Here is a 7,427-nt window from a genome sequence, read left to right on the forward strand (position 1 = left end):
GGGGGAGGGGAAACCCAAGCCAAGACAGATTGCTAATTAATTATTCTTGCCATCCAGTTAAGTGACAATGTGGTTGTGACAACCACAGGGCAATGGAGGAGTGTCCTTTATACCAATGGAAGAAAAAGTAACAAATTAGCCTTTTATTCATAGATAGTCTAGTGGCTTCTCAAAAAACTGCTATACCCATCAGAGGAATCAGATGGGTGTTTCCCCTTTATGGCCTGATTTGAAATGGTACCAATTTTAATGCTCAGAATTAGACTCTTTTTATCCTACAATGTTCATAATTCCTTTTGCTTTGTGAGCATCTTTATTTTCTAGGCACAAGTGAGAAAAGTGAAGCTCATAAAAGCTAAGATATTTGCATCAGGCCATGTATCGAACATGCATTTTGGTCCAGATCGGACCCAGCTTCCTAGGCTCTAAAGCCCTTTCAGTCTTTTCTCCTAGACTGCACAGCCTTGACTGAATGGTGTCAGGACTTCCTCCATGGCCTCTAACCCTGGTCCCTATGAAATTAGGGGAGGCAAAATCTGAAAATCTTGGAGAATACCTGACTCCAGGGAGTGTGAGGTAGTTATGAGAATCTCTGGCTCTTTGTTTTAATAGGGATACAGAGAATATGAAAGGCAATCAGATACTTTTACTTTCACATCTGTCAGCAAGCAAACAAGAATCATGGGAACCCTGGGGGCAGGTGTATAATTGTCAGGAACTTAGGGCGGGAAGGGGGAAACATAACTACTTGTGGCACAATTACATCAGATGCAGTGCCAGAAGTAAGGCAATCCACTCTCGGGCCCAAACTCAAGTGTAAACTTCATGAGGGCATTGACTACACGATCTACATCTCTTTTGTAACTCTATCCCTGGCATCTTGAAGAATGCTGGCACACAGCAGGTACCAAGTAAATTTTTTTGGAATGACCACATGAGTTAATTAATAATGAATCCTGTCTTCCAACTTTGGTCATGTCCCCCAGATGAACCCCACACAGGGAACCAGTCTATTATTCCTCCAATATTTTACTTCATCAGGCATCCTTTGAGCATCTCATATACAGAAAGCATTGTGATAGATGCCGAGGGGGTTACACAGAAGTTTAAGACTTAATCTTTGCCCTCAAGGAATTTTCAGTCTAGCAAGAGAACGAGAAATAGAAACAGTTAATACGATATAAGACATGATTTTTTATATATGCTAAATCTATAAAAGCATTGTTTTGGCAAAAAGGAGTAATTAGCGTGTGTGTGCGAGAGGGGGCGGGTGGGGAAGGATCGCCAGCGAGATCCCGAGGCGAGGCTCGCGCGCCCGCCGCCCTGGCCCCCAGCTCCCACCCAGTCGGCCCAGCTCAGCCATCATGAAGGCGATCCTCTGCTTTAACAACCACGGGAAGCCACGGCTCTCCAAGTTCTACCAGCCCTACAGTGAAGATACACAAACAGCAAATCATCAGGGAGACATTCCATTTGGTATCTAAGACAGATGAAAACGTAATTTCCTAAAAGGAGGATTATTAATTGGAGGATCTGACAACAAACTGATTTATAGACATTATGCAACATTATATTTTGTCTTCTGGGTGGATTCTTCAGAAAGTGAACTTGGCATTTTAGATCTAATTCAAGTATTTGTGGAAACGTTAGACGAGTGTTTTGAAAACGTCTGTGAACTGGATTTAACTTTCCATGTAGACAAGGTTCACAATATTCTTGCAGAAATGATGATGGGGGGAATGGTATTGGAGACCAACGTGAATGAGACTGTTACACAAATTGGTGCACAAAATAAACTGGAGAAATCTGAGGCTGACTTAGTGGGAGCTCCAGCCCGTGCTGTATCAGCTGTAAAGAATATGAATCTTTCTGAGATCCCAAGAAATATTAACATTGGTGACATCAGTATAAAAGTGCCAAACTGCCCTCTTTTAAATAAAAAATTTTAAAGGCCACTCCCAGGTAAAATCCAGGGGAAAAGTCATCTAAGTTTACCGTGCAGTTGTTTACCAAAAATAGAGGAGAGGCTTAACTTTTGCTCTTGGGTTTAAGTCAAGGTACTGTATAGAAGTTATGTAAAATCAGTATGGAAGTTCATTGTTGCTTTTCTTCCTCAGTGATTTTGAAGAAATTGAGTAGTTCCAGTGCAATTTTTTTCTTTATTTTCTAAACTGCATTCCTATGGCCACCTAAGGCATGCCTCTATGTATTGGCTACTACAGTATTTTGAAAAGTGTTTGGGACATTTCTTTAAATTATGTATAACCCAAAATGTTGGTGTTTTGTATGGATTACAGAAACAGCATTCCTGGGCTTCCCTGGTGGCGCAGTGGTTGGGAGTCCGCCTGCCGATGCAGGGGACGCGGGTTCGTGCCCCGGTCCGGGAAGATCCCGTGAGCCGTGGCCGCTGAGCCTGCGCGTCCGGAGCCTGTGCTCCGCGACGGGAGAGGCCACAACAGTGAGAGGCCCGCGTACAGCAAAACAAAAACAAAAACAAAAACAAAACAGCATTCCTTAATTCCTTCTGTTATTTGTCACAATTGTTAAAGAACGAAGTATGTATTGCATGAAAACATTATGACCTTTTTCTCTTAGTTTAAATAAACTCCAAGGTAACTGGATTTCTAAAGCACCGTTCTGTTTGCCTGGTATCTACTTTAGCAATAATTTTTTTTACGACCCTCTGACTCAATGAAGTAAATAAAAGTATATTTTATCACTGTTAAAAATTAAAAAGGAGTAATTAAATTTAGTAGGGAAGCCTCCCTCTGAGTGCTAAGATGATAATCTATATGAAGTAGGTGCTAGATAAATGTTGCTAGTTTACTGGAAATTTGGTAATTTTCACTTAATTAGTCCTGTGATAAATGGAGGAATTTTTCCCCATGGAAAAGGTTCTGCTTAAAAAGACCAATGAAGTAAGCGCATTACACTTGTAAAGAGTATCGCATCCCTTATGTGCTGCTTTCCTGTCCCCTTGACTATTTAGTTTTGAAACTCAGACACCTGTTCCTATCAAGTCTGGAATGAGCAGCATAGATTTATGCTCTTCGCTGGTGTGAAATTAAAACAGAGTCTCCCGATATTTCAGCCAATTCTTTTTCTTTTTTTTTTCCAGTTGATAACAGTCAAGTGAAGAATGATGAGGCGGTCACAAAAATTACCACCTCATTAGAGGTGGTAGAATGTAGAGGTCAGCACAGCTCTCATCTTGGACTTCCTGATACTGTGCAGGTATTCGGAAAGAGATTTCAGGTAGAAATGTGAATATTTTCTGTTTCAAAGCTCAGCTCTTCAAATTTTATTTCACAACATAACACCTTTGAGTCTGCTTTGCAGGGCAGTGCTCAATGCTTCACACCCCTGGGAAACAAGAGGGTCAAGTTGTGGAGGTGCGAAAGTGCGCACACGCTCAGCACAGCTCAAAGAAGGCCACCAACTCAGCTTCTGTGAGCAAGATGCAGTGAGCTTTGATGGAGCAGGCAACAGGGAGCCACTGGGATGTTTTGGTCAACAACGAGGGACACTAAATAAAAATTAGATATTGTGGACGGCAGTAACAAAAGAAGAGAGAAATCAAATTTTTAGAAAGTAACATTCTTTAGGGTTGCTTCTATCTATCTATCTATCTCTCTCTCTCTCTCTCTATCTATCTGCCTATCTGCCATGCCTCACGGCATGCAGGATCTTAGTTCCCCAACCAGGTATCAAACCGTGCCCCCTGCAGTGGAAGTGCAGAGTGTTAACCACTGGACCACCAGGGAAGTCCCCAGGGTTGCTTCTAACTAAATAAAGTCCTGCAAAATATTCAGCTTGCTTGCTCTTGAAATCAATAACCGGAAAATGCAGGGAAATAGAAAATGGAGAATTGGAAGAATGAAACGGGGGAGTTTTGAAGACCTTCTCACTCCTAACAGGATCCTGGTAGAACTGAAACATGACACCAGCCAGAGGGAAGACCATTTCTGACTGTCAGTCATACTTTAGCTTAAGGAAAAAATGGAACAGATTTGGTCATTTTTAAAGAGTTTGTCATTTTGGCAGAATATTTTTCCTTTTTTTTGCCTTTTTTTGGGAGGGGGTGAGGGTGGGAATATTAAAATTAAACAATATTCTTTGAGAAAGTATAAAAGAGCATTATTTCACATTTACAATAGCCTGAGAAATTCACTAATTTTTTATGTGTATTATGTTCCATGGAGCAGAAATTCAGAAAGACCAGATTTAATTTTTAAAAATCCTAATCTGTCAAGAACCAATACATTTATAAAATACAAAATGTGCTCAAAGGTCACAGCAATGTTACATTTCCAGAAGAGTTTTTAAATGTTTACTCATTTTCAGTACTCATCTCCCCAGAGACGAACAGCAAATATTTTGCAGTCCAGCTGCAGCACACAGTCTCTTTACAGAAGTTGAGAAAGAGAATCAAGGGTCAAGGGTTTAATCATCTACATATTAGAGGTCAAGTGGTCTGCCAGAGTGCAAAGGAGGCCACGTATCCTGGGACACCATCTAGCCTCTCATCTATTTCTGCTTTTAGTATTCCTCAAATGGCACTCAGGCATCAGTGAACTATTTGAGGGCACTTGTCTTTGAGTGGCCCCTCCTCAGATAATCAGTCTGTTAACCCTGGTGCCTTTGGCAGGTTGGGGATGGAGCTGGCTTCTTCCAGGACCTTGCTCTTCCACATGATTGCTGGTGTGTTTCAAACGTTGCTGGAGACGTGGTCTTAAAGAGTTTTCCATTGGCCGGTCCAGCTAGACACGTCTAGTAGGTATCCTCACCTCGGAGGCAGTGGTTATTTACCAAATTCTTTTCCTTTCTCTTCAGAAGGGGATCCATGACATAAGAAGATAATCAAGTGAGGGACGAGGCCACAAAAGGCATGGACAGATAAGAGGGCTATTCATTCGTGGAGAGTTCTAGATCCTTGTGTTTGAAAAGCACTGGCTTTGAGGAAATCCTGAAATGGGGATTGGGTAATAACTGGAGTGAAAGCTTTGTGATGAGAACTAAGTAGATGGCAGTGGATGATTGTGAGATTTCATAAGTTAGTATACGTAATGGCACTGGACAAAACTCCCACCTTCCACCTACTCTGTACCCACACTAGGCAGATGTATGAGTCTAGAGATAGACACAGAGCCATGCTGCCCCATCTCTGAAGATGCTGAAGACCACTAAGCACAGCTGGTCCTTACTGCTGCCCAGTTATTCTACTACATTTACCTGTTGTTCTCTCACCACCCTACATTCACCAGATCCCCAGATGACTAGAGCTTACGACAGTCAGGAAATGACCATTTGATTGGGTTCTGCACAACACCTTCCCCTACTCTGCAAAATTCTGGAATAAAGAGTAATGGTTCCTACATCACTAACATGCAGATCAGCTGCTTGACTTCTCCTATAGAATGTGGTCCAATTCTTTTGAGAAGAGCCTAGGTGTTTTCTCCTGGGCAGTTTATTGTCTAGCACAGCTGCTCCAAGTGCCACGTTAACCATCCATCTTATTTTCATCTCCCTTGTTTGTTGCCTCTTCCCTTCTTTGCTCCTAATACTTTTGCATATGCTGGCCCAGAGCTTCCTGGAATCCATTACATCTGCCAACATTTCTTGGTTGAGATATCATTTGTATTGATGTTCCCAACAAGTACATTGAATAGAAAGTCTCAAACTAGGTTATATTGTCATAAAATCTTAAAACACTGTTGGTAAAAGAAGAAAGTATTCTCTGGAGAAAAAAAAGAAACACGTCTTAGACTAAGAATGGCACCGCCCTTCTAAAATGGCAACGCTTGAAGAAGGCAGTAGAGAACTGACTCCCAAATGAGTCCTGTTAAAGGACTTAATGTAGATGTTCACAGGCAAAAAAACAAACAAAAAGCCAAACCCTCAAAAGTTTGTTATATGCTTCATGCCACATGTAACAATGAACTCAAAATGAATCACAGAAATAACTATAAAACCTAAAACTATAAAAATTCTAGACAAGCACAGAGGAGGAAGTCTTTGGGACCTGGAGTTATGTGAAGAATTCTTAGTTATGACACCAAAAGCACAAATCCATACACACACACACACACACACACACACACACACACACTTTACTTCATCAAAGTTTAAAACTTTTGCTCTGTAAACAACACTATCACGTGAATGAAAACAAAAGACAGAGCCTAGAAAAGATTTTTTGCACATCACATATCTGACCAAGGAACTGTATCTAAAATGCTTGCCGAACACTTAAAACTCAATAAGAAAAGAAACAACCCGATTACAAACTGTATAAAATATTTGAACAGACCCTTCACTAAAGAAGATATACAGATGGTAAATTTGGCCATAAATAAAATTTCAATATCATTATTCATAAGGGAAATGAAAATTAAAAACACAACATGATACCACCAAAATGCCAAGGACCAAGAACAATGCACAATACCAAATGATAATGAGGATGTGGAACTTTCATGCGTGGCTGGTAGAAATGCAAAATGTTAGAGCACTTCAGAAAAGTGTGTAGTGGTTTCTTATATGTTCAAATATACACTTGCCATGTACAGAGCAACCCTCATCCTAAGTATTTATCCAAATAAAATGAAAACCTATGTTCACACAATAGCTAATATGTGAATGCTTACTGGCTATATTCATAATTGTCCAAAATAAAAATAAACCAATGTTCTTTAGCTGGTGAAAGGATAAGCAAACTGTGTTAAATCCATACAGAGGAATAATGCTCAGTAATAGAACGAACTCGTGTTACATGCAACACAAATGAATCCCAATGACATTAAACTAAGTGAGAGAAGCTAGATTTAAACTCTACATATTGTATGATTCTATTTACCTGACAAATCTATACGAAATGTGAACACATCAGAAGTTGCCAGGAATTGAGGACAGGGGGAGGAGTTGGCTGCAAAGAGGCAGCACAGGGAATATTTGGGGATAACGGAACCATTTAGTATCTTGTCTTGTTTACACTTTTGTCAAAACTCAAAGAATTTTACACCAAAGTCAAAGTGTATGAAAATGAAAATGGCAAACACCAAAAACAGTGAAGAGAAAGATAAGAAACACGATAAACTATGTGGTTTGGTTAAAACATACAAATAAAATAAAAAGGACCCATACAATTCATAGAAAGATGGGTGCTAAAAAAAATCCACACAGATATACATTCTTGTGAAATCTCATAACACTAAGAATAAACAAATTTAAGTCTGAGAAAGACAGAGGCAGAGAAAGAGAGAGGATATCAAACTTACAAAACAAGCAAAATCCCACAGATGGTAGGTTTATAAACAATTAACATATAGCCCTATATCTGATCAATCTGTTACTCAATTGTGGTATAAAATAAAGATAATATAAGCTACAATGACAGTTCACTTTTTTTAAGTTTTTTTTTTAATTTT

At 39.8% G+C, this 7,427-nt stretch overlaps 1 pseudogene; it reads left to right on the forward strand.

Moving 5' to 3' along the window:
- Positions 1–1,364: 1,364 nt before the first annotated feature.
- LOC103071900 (AP-3 complex subunit sigma-1 pseudogene) lies at positions 1,365–1,949 on the forward strand (annotated as a pseudogene).
- The last annotated feature ends 5,478 nt before the right edge of the window (positions 1,950–7,427 follow it).

Source organism: Lipotes vexillifer, unplaced genomic scaffold, assembly GCF_000442215.2.
Source record: "Lipotes vexillifer unplaced genomic scaffold, Lipotes_vexillifer_v1.1 scaffold605, whole genome shotgun sequence".
Lineage (NCBI taxonomy): Eukaryota > Metazoa > Chordata > Mammalia > Artiodactyla > Lipotidae > Lipotes > Lipotes vexillifer.